The sequence below is a fragment of the Sphaerodactylus townsendi genome, linkage group LG04, assembly GCF_021028975.2.
Source record: "Sphaerodactylus townsendi isolate TG3544 linkage group LG04, MPM_Stown_v2.3, whole genome shotgun sequence".
NCBI lineage: Eukaryota > Metazoa > Chordata > Lepidosauria > Squamata > Sphaerodactylidae > Sphaerodactylus > Sphaerodactylus townsendi.
In genome coordinates, this window is record NC_059428.1 from 112,503,815 (window position 1) to 112,515,854 (window position 12,040).

At 43.6% G+C, this 12,040-nt stretch overlaps 1 protein-coding gene across 2 annotated transcripts in view; it reads right to left on the reverse strand.

Moving 5' to 3' along the window:
* The window catches only part of GPC6 (glypican 6), a 942,204-nt gene that overhangs the window by 884,314 nt on the left and 45,850 nt on the right, over window positions 1-12,040 (reverse strand). The gene's annotated exons all lie outside the window — the stretch shown is intronic.

Here is a 12,040-nt window from a genome sequence, read left to right on the forward strand (position 1 = left end):
TTAGAATCCTATTAGTAATACTAATATAAACATTTGATTCATTAATACAACACTCCAAGACGATAAAACATTTAATTTAAAACAAAAGGCAGCAGAGGGTTTTTTAAAATATCTCATTAAATGTTTAAAATAGATACAGAAATTTGGAAAACATCATCAAGGGACATAATTAGTTCATTATCTGACAAAAAAATGATTTAATGGGAACACTGGGTTATACTGAAAAACCACAAACCCATTCATTTTATGGCAAAGGAGTTCAAACAATAGCTGAGAAACTAGATGTACAATCTTAAAGTGAGCCCCTGAACAGCTGACTATAAAAACTAAGCCCCCGCTCCGTTGGTTTATATTGGAGATACATATATATCATCACCAAATGTCCACACAGTGCTCCCTTGCATTTTCCTGTAGTCTTTCCCTTCTAATCATCTCCCCATTTAGAAGAAGGAGGCAAAATAAAATCTGCCTAAAAGGAATGGAAATTTAGCAAGTATTTTTTGTCTGTGAATGCAGAATAAGGTAACCAACTTTGTGGAGAACGGGGAGTTCAGCAGGGATGTGATGCCAGAGTCCCGTTCCACACGGACCAATAAACACAGGTTAAGGATGGTAAAAAAAAGTTCAGGGGGGACTTCACACGGATCCCATCCCTAAAGCGAGTCTGCCCCATGTTATTTTCCCCATTCCGGGTTTTTTGATAATCACACTATTCGTGAGTCTTTGGAAAAATCCCGGATTGCAGCTGCTTGCAAGCAAACGGCCGGACAGGAGGCGCTTTATTTGGCTGTGCTTTCCTCTTTTTTTATTTCCCGACTTACATCTTACTTACACGCAGGTGCTAATGGTCATATTGTGAGGAATCAGCATGGCTGTGGGGGGGGGGGGTTCATTTGTGCATGCCTATGTAGCTACGCATCGGTGAAGGGTAAATTTTAAAAAAATAGACTCGCCTCTGTGCGAAAGCGCGATAGCCATCTGCATTGTTTCCGTGGCCTCCAGTCGCTGCCTGCACGGATGCATGCGAATGCAAAAACAGGAAAGTGGGTTACTTTATCCCAACTGCAATCCGCTATTCATTTGCTGAGCGGAAAGGGCCAGATTCAACCTGCAAAGCTGCCCTTTCCTCAAGAAGAACTGGTCTCAGTTGTGATTCTGTAGGTTTCACCTGGAGGACAGCAATCCTAATACATATGGTAAAAAATGGGTAGTATGTCAAAAAAGGATTTTTAACGTTTTTGCCCTCAGTTGTCGAATCCCTTCCCTCTGAAAACCTGTCTTGTTGCCTTGCTCCTTTTCTAGTGCTTGGGGAAAAGGTTTTCTTCACTTCAGGAGGCCATGGAAAGGTTGTTTTAAAAAACCCAACCCTCCTGCTGCTTCAGCACATTTTTGGGGGCTTGCTTTTGGTTTCTGTTGTGATTGATTTCTTCTCTGGAATGGCCAACCTCCAGGAGTGGACTGCAGATCTCCCAGAATGACAACTCCAGGCAACATACATGAATTTTCCGAGAGAAAATGGCTGCTTGGGAGGGTAGTCTCAAAGCCATTATCCCACCCTGAGGTCCTATCCCTCCCCAAACCCTTCCCGCCACCCCCCAAATTTCCAGGAATTTCCCAACAGACTTGGCACCCCTATATCATGCCAGATATTACTCTGCCATCTTATTGACCTGAAATTATGTTAGCCACCTGGAGTGCTGCACAGAAGACAGGCTGACTGCCAATATTCTATTTAACAAAAGCAACAAGAGAACCCTAAGAAAGTTGTTCTTCAGTTCCTTTGAATTCAATTAAGAATCCCACTGTACTCCTCTCCGGGGAAGTTTAAGAGGGTTTCTTGGATTTTCTAAGTCTCCGTTGTCTCCTTAAAATTCCAAATGTACTACTTGCTTCAAAATGTTAGGTCCATAATGCCTTAAAATAAGAAAGAGCTACTCTCATTTACCAGGCCTGGAATTCTTTTATTTCATCTCTTTTCACGGAAGAATTATATGCCTGATAAATAGGAGAAGATCTTTTCTGTTTTAAGGACTTAGCTGTTTGTACAAGGTTTGCCAACTCTGGTTTAGGAATCTTCTGGAGACTTAGAGGTGGAGCCTGGGGGACAGGAGAGCTAGGGAAGCAAGGGGCCTCAGTGGGGTATAAATAATGTCCTAGGATTTGCCCTCCAAAGCAGTTATTTTCTCCCAGTGAACTGTTCTTTGTTATCTGGACACCAGTTAGAATTCTGGGAGATCTCCAGGCTACTTGTGGAGATTGGCAACCCTATTGTGTGCGTGTAAAGAATTGTCAAGTCGCAAACAGCTTATGGCAACCCCAAAGAGTTTTCAGGGAAGAGACTAACAGTGCAAACCAGGTTGGGAGGAGGGAGCACTCAGGCGGCCAGAGACAGTGTGGCAAAAATCGTACCATGCTGCCTCCAAAGGGGCTTTGCACAGCATGGAATGGAGGGTAAGTTGAAAACCCTCCTGCCACCCAAATTGCCCCATAGCCCAAACCAGTCAAGTCAATGGGCTCTGAGGGTGACGTTCGTGGGCTGGAAAGCTAAGGGAAGCCAACTCAGTTAGCTCCACCCCTGGTAATCCCCTAGCTCACTGCCGCTGCACCAGTGTCTGCTTGGATGCCAGCATAGCTCCACAGCAGTGCCCACTTCTGGGTATTCCTGCCACAAAACCAACATGTTTGTTCTCTCCACCGGTGTGGGTGCTCCTTACACCAGTGGAGGGGCAAATGCATCTGCACAGCATTCCACTGCTCCCAAGGGCTATTTGGCTCCTATCTGGATTGGGCAGTAACAGAGATTGTTTGACACTGAATTCCTCTGTGTAGCAATCTTGGAATTCCCTGGCAGTCTCCCATCCAAACACAACATTGGAAAACATTCCAGTGCATTTGTTCAGATTTACCTGTGCAAAAAATGTATCTATGTTATCAGGGATGTACCACCCATGTGAACATGTGGTACTACATGTCCTCAGGCACACACTATCTGGTCATGTGGGGGGGGGAGGCACTGAGCGCCGACTGGTAAGGTAAATACCCTAAAAATTCGTTAAAATTCAGATTCAGATTTTTGGGGGCATGAAATTATCTGTATGCTCGAATTAGAAACATAACATTTTCGGATGTGTCCAAATTTTCAGGTAAATCCAAAAATTCCGGGTCTGTTTGAATTTTTTGTGGTTTTGGGGTGTTTTTATGTTTTGGACTGCAGGGGGCCCACTTTTAAAGCTAGCAGCACCAAAATCTCAGGGTATCATTCAGGAACTGTCCTGATGATGCCCTCCAAGTTTGATGAAGTTTTGTTCAGGGGGAGCTATGTTATAGACCCACAAAGGGGGTGCCCCATCCTCCATTGTTTCCAATGGGAGCTAACAAAAGATGAGGGCTACCCATTTGAGAGTCCATAACTTTGGCCCCCCTGAACCTAACTTCACCAAACTCAAGTGGTACCATCAGAACAGTCTCCAGGTGATACCCTGAAATGGTGGTGTCACTAGCTTTACAAATGCAGGCAAGGCGCTCAGTGCAGTCCCTGGCCCCGCTCCATGTGCCCGGCCATGAAGCTTTGTGGGAGGGGGGTGCCCCTGAGCTTGCCACTAAGTCTGACAGCCAAACATCCCCACCAGCCAGGTACTCAGCCACCCGGTCAGCCAAGCTCACAGCCCTCCTGACGCCAAGTTGGACAGGCTGGGTGGCTGGTGGGTGAGTGGCAGAGAAGTAGCAGGACTGGCTTGGTGTGCTCGGGGGGGCTCCCCGCTGGGTTTGGGCTTTGGCAGTGGCAGGAGAGGTGGCTCAGACAGGGGCAGGGGTGGCCCTGGTGCTTGGTGGGGGGAGGCACACATGGGGTGAACCAGCCTGGAGGAGCGGCCTCATGTGGCCTGCCTGCCCATGGTTCCTGACTTGCAAGGAGCCCTGGAGCTTGGGCACTGCTGTGCCCGAAGCCTCAGGGCTTGGCTGCCTCAGAAAGGTCCCAGAACACCCTCCCTCGACCTGCAGGCCTCAAGGCCAGGCCAAAATGCTAGGGCTGCCTGAGAGGTACAGGCAGTGGCACTGCCTTTGGGGAGCCCTCTTGCCTCCCCTCCTCTTCTGGCCGGAGAATCTGCCCCCCCCCGGTCTGGTGCCCAGCAGAGCTCCAGGGAAGGGGAGTCTAGCCAGGGAGTTGCCCAGCCCCTTTCTGAAGTCGCCACTTGACTGGGGGTGGGGGAGGCAGCTGGACAGAGAAAGGGATTCAGGGCAAGAAGCCTGGACCCCTCACCCACCCACCAAAAAGGTGGCTGGGGGATGCTGCCAGCCACCCCTGTTCACATGGCTAACAGCGGAAAGGGAGGGGGGCAGTGCTTTCAACACGATTTTGCACCAAGGACTCGGGGTGTGGGGAGTCGGGTGTGGAGAGCTGGTCATGCTCCGGACGCCATTTAGGCCCAGTATGCCTCTGATGTTAATTCATGTATTTAAAGAAACTAATACAGAAAGAGATTACTGTTCAACATGATTATAAATTTCTGTGCATATTATGTGTGAAGATTAAATATATTTTCTTCACACTGTTAATTTTAAAAGGTTCTTCCTTTTAAAAATAAAAAGACATTTTACGGGGAAAAGCTTTAACACAAATTAATTCCTATCACCACAGGTTCTACAGTACAATAAAAAAGTCAAACATCATTTGATGCAAATTAACAAAGTTTTTAAACATTCCTAAGCTACAGAAACAGTCATGGTCACCATGTTCTACTAATGAAAATACATTTTAAATCATCACAACTTCACTTGCAAATTGCACATTTTTATCACTATGTAGTTAGTTAAATGTATTATATTTGTTTATTTATTTTCCACTTTCATATCATTTATTTATATCCCAGCCAATTTGGGTCAGCAAGGCAAATAACACAAAATGTTATACAAAGATGTATCATAAAACCAGTTAAAACCAATGTTACAAAGCATCTGTAAAAACTAAGCTCAGTACAAGGCAGTCAAGAGAGATAACTGTGAGACCACCAGACAAAATAAAAGAAAAATCTTCACCCACTGAAGGAACACATTGAAAGAAGCTGACACATGAATATTCCTGGGAAAGCAACTCCATAATTTTGGGTCCACAACTAAGGGCCCCTTCTCAGGTTTCGACTTAAGCAAGAGATTAGTAATAACTTGCTAATGAACATTAGCGGCAGGCTCTAATTTGGAGAACCAGGTTTGATTCCCCGCTCCTCCACATGAAACTTGCTGGGTGACCATGGGCCATTCCCAGTTCTCTCTGTCCACATGGAGGCAGGCAATGGCAAACTACCTCTGAACATCACTTGCCATGAAAACCCTATGGGGTCGTCATGAATCAGCTGTGACTTGACAGCAGTTTCCACCACCAAACCTTAATGGATGTCATTCCTTAAAACTATGGCAACAGGTTCCTATGGGAGAAGGTAGTCTCTTCAAGTCAACTGATCCCAGTCCAATCAGGATTTTCGACATTAGCATCAGCACTTTGAACTGGGCTTGGAAACAAACTGGCAGCCCTTGAAGCTCTTCCAATAGTGTTATGAAGCTTCTGCCCACTTCTCTCCCACATTGACAACAAGCATCGGGGAAAAAGCAGAATGATTGTGTCTGCCTTTCAACAATCCGTGAGAGCACCTCTCTTATCTATTTATTGTCTCTGAAGTACCATTGAGTTGAAAGAGATTTGAGGGCTTTTTAAGGCAGCATACTGCCCTTTATCTACCTTTTATGGTAAGCCACTGCTCGAAAGCTTCTGCATAAATACTAGTTTCACCAGAGTTCATGGGACTGGATTTTGCACTGCACTTTTTTGAAAGTAAATAATAAGAGATGCATTAATTTTAACTAAAACAGATAATGGCATCTGTTTAGATAGCAGTTTGTAAAATATGGCTGGTTTCCATCAATTGAAGTGTCCTCCTGGTTGAATTTTTACCAGTTACCCCCCTTCTACAGTAGGTCCCCTCACCTGATCCTGAAGGGTCCCTGATTCCCAAAAGCCGAAATAGGGGTGGGGGGGGTCACAGTGGGTGGCATCAGAAAAGAGAAAGAGGTCTTGTTTGCAAGCAGAACACCACTCAAGCTTTGTTGGATGCAAGCCATTATTTATTTAGAGAGCAAATCAGATGGATTGTGTATGAATGTTTAATAAGTTAAAATGAGTATTCACACAGGAACATGATAATGGATAGGTTACAATGGGGTATCAGCATCTCTGCAAGGCTACATTATAATACAAGTACTTCCAGCTGACAGGCTAAAATGAAAGTTCAGACAGTTTGCGAAGTTCCTTCTTGGGCAAAAATTAAAAGGCAGGGCTAAAATGAGTTACGGTAAACAGCTGTAATTATGTGCCATTGCATTTAGTTCACAGCGGTGTGTTTCAATCACTTTAGGCAGTCAGTGTCTAAAAATGCAGACTGTGTAAAATAGCACATCTTCCTTGATGAAAAATAAAACAGCTTAAAATGAGTGGCAAACTGTTTCCCCTGGTGGGGGAAAAAGGTATTGCAACAGTGATTCAATCATTGGTTCCTTCTAGACTGTGGTCCCCAGCGTAGTGGGGTTGCTCACCAACAGATTAGCTGGTGCCTGCCAAGTGTTCTGAAAGTGGGTGGGGCCAGATAGGGCTTTTGCCCACCGAGGTTTCTGAGATTTGATTGGCTGTGCAGATTTTCAAAAATGCTCACAAGGATTTCCCTGCATGATTGAAGGTAAGCTTCAACAGCCATTGTATAGCTGGCTCCATTTCCTGTGGCAGCAGCTGTGTGGGTGCTCCCAGAATGCTCTGTCAGAATTCCAAAGAAGCCTGTAGGTTCAAAAAATTGTGGACCCCACTTCTAGACTGCTCTAATATGGTCCCACTCTTCCTTGGCATCAGAAGGTGGTGCTGGCAGCCCTGTGGCATTTATGTTACGGGGTCAGAAAGGAATCTCCCTTGTTCCTCATGACATTTAACTGCTCCTTGAAACTGTTGAGAGAGACCATACTGGTGACACCCAGATGCTGGTAACCAACATGCTGGCAAAACCCAGATTTCTTTCCCCTTAACAGCTGAGATAGATTGATCTGTGGAAGTCCCAGAGAAAACAACAGGATGGATGAGCACCAATAAAACTGATGTTCAGTCCAGACAAGACTGATGTACTGCTGGTCAATGACAGAGCCATTCACAACCTGAAGAGTCAACTTGATCTGGACAGGTTTGGGCTCTACCTTGAAAGCACAGTTTCATAGTTTGCAATTAGATGCCTAGGTCTCCTACATGTGTAATGCTACTACAACATTGTGTAGTAGTTAAGAGTGTCAGACTCTAATCAGGAAAACTGGATTCAATTCCCCACTCCTCCACATGAACCTTGCTAGATGACCTTGGGGTAGTCACAGTTCTCTCAGAATTCCCTCAGTCTCACCCACCTCACAAGGTGTCTGTTGTGGGGAGAGGAAGGGAAAGAGTTTAAGAAAAGCTTTTCTCACTTTGAGAAAAGCAGAGTATAAATCCAAACTCCTCCTCCTCCTCCTCCTCCTCCTCCTCCTCCTCCTCCTCTTCTTCTTCTTCTTCTTCTTCTTCTTCTTCTTCTTGCAGAGGCAAGGTGGGTGGCAACCAAAGACAGGGCTTTTTCAGTAGTGGAACCTCACCTTTGGAATGTTCTCCTCTTTTAGGCTCGCCCCTTTGAAGTTTGCCTATTCTGCACTCCTTTAGGTACCAAGCTAACACATTACTCTTTACCCAGGCTTCTTGCTCAGTGGGTTTTTATGCCTATTAAAGGTTAATAAAGATAAAGATAAAGCTAAGTGGGTTCTTTTTTTGGATGCATTATGGTCTTCTCCTAGACTGAAGACCATTTTATCAGTATCACTTTAGACTGCTCCTTTCGATATGCTGTTATGCCAGATGCTTTTATTGACTGTATTGGCATAGCTTTTACTAATGGTTGTCCTATTTATACTTTATAGGAATTACTTGTTTTATTGTTTTTACTGTTTGCGGTGGGTTTTCCGGGCTTTGTGACCATGGTCTGGTGGATCTTGTTCCTAATGTTTTGCCTGCATCTGTGGCTGGCATCTTCAGAGGTGTATCACAGAGGGAAGGCTGGTATACACTGTGTCCAGTGAGAAGGGAATGTTTAGTGGGGTATATTTACTGTGTTTTTACTGTTTTTACTATGTTTGTACTGTGTTTGGTCTTGTTCTATTGCTGTGAGACTCCTTGAGCGTGTCTGAGAGCACCATACAAAAATTTCTAAATAAATACATTTGTTCTATCTGCCCTGGAAGGTGGCTCAACAACTTCAGAATTCAGCTACACTTTTATTAACTAAAAGATTTTGATCATATTACACTTGTTTTTAAAAAGCAATCTTGATAGCCAGTTTGTTTCCATTCCTAATTCAAGATGCTTTATTGTTTAACATTTAAGCCTCTGTATGGTTAGTATCCTCTGTACTTTTAGAAGTATCCTCTTCCAAAAGAGACTTCTTTCATACAAATAACCCCTGATATTAAAATCTGTTCCACTAATTAAAAGCTTTAGGCAGTCAATTACTCAAGCAGGTCCTTTCCTAGGATGGCCCCTAAATCATATAGGAACCTTTCATCCTTTCAGAGAAAATAAAGTCCTGTTTATTTCATTGTTTTACCTTACGCTATAATTTTGCAGCTCTGATGTTGCATAATTGTTTTATATCTGCTGCTTGTCATTCTCTGTTCTTCAGCGTAAATGTAAAAAGTTTTAAATTAATTGCTGATTTCTTCTTGTAATTCACTTTTTAGGAACCTGATTGAAAAGCGGTATATTGAATCCAGCCAGCTTTTTCACTCAAGCTTATTGATTTCTCCTTTCGGCATCACCCATATCATATGGATTTTGTCCATGCAAGACCTGTGATACCAACCATAGCCTTTTGGGGTGGCCAAAGGTGGCCATTTTCCACCAATGGAAATGCTCCAACACAAGAAGGATGTTTGTTCAAACCAATTTCTGATGTTCATGGTATTGTTGCTGCTCAAGGGAGGCTGCTGACCAGAATGCGTATCTTAGAGTCAAGAATAATGCCCCTGTTATATCTTCATGCCAATAGTATAGGGTGGTCAGGTCTCCTGCTATAGCAGGAATACATATGAGGCCCATATTGCTGTTCAATGAAACTGCAGGAGCAAAAATGAAGAGACAAGTGGCACACAGTCACTTTTGGGTATGTACCATAGAGGTTTGAAAAATTCCTAGAACGTGCTATGACACCATAATGTCACTTTTGGATACATAACCAAAACTGGTGTCACAGAGCCATGCACCATGATGTTGCCCCACCCCAAAAAGTTCTCAAGGGCACCAGCCCACAACAGTTAAGTGAAAGTTCAAAAGGAAGAGACAGATGCATGCAGCCTCTTGATCGCACTTAGCTTCTTTACAGCTGCACGGCGCTGTACAGCTGCACGGCACAAGATATAAGAGATTGCAGGTTTGGATTCTTCAACACTGTCACACATGTATAAACAGAATATCAAATTTCCACAGCAGACATATAAAAGAAGAACATTCAGTGAGTCCTTTCCCCTCCCTTGTTAATCCAAATGAAAAGTTATTAAATATTCACAGAGACAGACGGCAACTACACTCCCGTACTAATCTTTGTGTAGTTCATGAAAAATTCTGAAGTGATAATTGCCTGATTTTATAATATATACATTTTCAAGTTTTCTTTGCTTTTAACTGTTCAAATTATTAAATCACCCAAAAAGGTTTTAATTGTTGCCCAGGATGTGATAAGAAAATACCTTTCTACATTTACAAGTGTGTGGGCGAACTGGGAATTACAAAAATGTCTCTCATCGAATTAACGTTATGTGTCAGGATGAAAGGCAGCTTAGTTAAATTGGCCTGATGAAATATTAACTAAAAAATGTGGATTTTCCCAATGGGTAGCTTCATATCTGCCGTGAGGACATCAGGAAATAATTACATGGCTTGCAAGGTTGTCAAGAGGCGAGTTCACAGCAGGCCCTGAATGCGGAGAAGTCTCTTGGAACTGCAATATATCAAAGCAGGTCATGTGGTAAGGTCTGACCTCTATAAAAAGCTTCCAGGTCAGACTTCTTCTTTGTTACAAACAACAAGAGCAGGTCTCCTAATCCTGCTCCATGTCACTGGCCTCCTTAGCTTTTGTCTCACCTTTATGTACCTGCCACGTACATGTCTGCCTCAATCTTCAGACCCTGCTAACTTGATTTGACAGGAGCTGGATCACACAGACTTCAATTATCAAAAGGCATTTTTGCTATTTTTTTAAGGGAAGAAGCTCGGTGATCCAGTAACCCAACCTTTTCGAGTCTGTGGATACCTTTGGAATTCTGACACAGGGGAAGGAGAACAACTATGAAGTGGCTGCCATGAGACGTGGAGCTATACACACAGAGAAAGCACAAGCAGAGAGGATAAGAGAGGTAATTTAAAAAAAATACACTGGGGAAGAGAAGTGAAGGAAAATAAAACCAGCAGTATGGGAGGCAGATGCTGTTGAAATAACGTTATATTAATGTGCACAGCCCTCCGGTGACCAGTGCCCCACATGGCAACACCGTGGAGGTCACCAGGAAACATGTTGTTGGGCACCATGGATCACAAGCACCATGTTGGGGATTCCAGAAACATGAACTTTAACAAGTTCGGTCACAAGTGTGGCCACAACACGTTGGAATCAATACTAGCCACTTTTGGAGAACATCACATTTTCAATTTATGGAGGGGTGGGGTCAAAGAGTGGGGAGAAGAGTCACAGTAATATTCAGTCACCTAGTTCAGCTAAGAACAAAGGACAAGAGCAGGATCTTTTAGCAATGTTTATTGTGGTTGCTTACTTATGGGTTGCATATAGCAGTAGATTTTCATTAGTGAAACCAGGGGCAATTGTCTCCAGTTCTCCCATTCTACTGCAGGCCCCCGACTCACCCCTCATGCGGTTTCCATGGAGGTCCTATGCCCCCCCACCAGCAACAGCACTTTGGGAAGCATTTCAGGCTGCAGCAGGACAAGGCAGGAATTCCTTCTGTTAGGAGAAATTACTGATGGAACCAACCCTATATCTCACCACCAGAAGAGAAACAGGTACTTCTAAGGAACAGTCACATATTGTCTGAACTAGGCTAGAGGACAATGGCTAACCTGCCCTCCCTCAATAACCCCTCTGAAAACTCTGCACACGAGCATGGAAACAAAGAAGTCACAAAAAGAAAGTATTGTGGTCCCACATCCATAGAAGCATGGAGAAAAAGCTAGTTAATGATGATGGGATGACCTCTGTCCTTATCCCACCACACTACTGAGCAAAGATTGAAGCTTTCCTCCAACCTCAGCACAATTCCTCTTAAGAGCCAATTCATTTGGAGGAAACCCATGGGTGGCCAGTTGGATCTACTCCACTAAGTGTCCCTGCCAAAATAAAGATGCTCAAACTGGTTCTTACAGACCTTTGATGACTTCCACCAGGACATTTCTCCATTTTTAGTTTTTGTTAGTTTACTCAGATGGGCTTAAGAAAATCCATCTTTTCTGTGGTATTTATTTTTGTAAAAGTTTAAAAGGTTGGGGGAAAATGCATCCTGCTCAAAAACATTCTGCTCAGAATTCAAATGTTTGTCTATAGAAATCCTTGAATGCATTTTATTTGGCCAGACTTTTAGGTCACCCCAGTATCTTACATATTCATGAAACGTAATTGTTAATGAAAATGACTTGAACTGTAATTACTAGAAGTGATGCTTGCAACTAAATGGTCTGTCTGCACAAGAGCATCTTCTCCTGCAACTCTGGCCTTGCAGAATTAAGCTTGAAGTCACGGGAAAGTTCACTGGAAGAGATATGGGGTCCGTTACCAAAGAATCATACAGTTAGTTCTTGAATAGCATATATTTCAGAAAAGTGGTTTGATTTACAGCACATGCAGTTTAGATAGAGGAAATGTACAGATAATCCAACTGAGCATGTCCTAAACCAGCCTTATGCACTATCCAGGCTATGCACTAGATTCAAGAT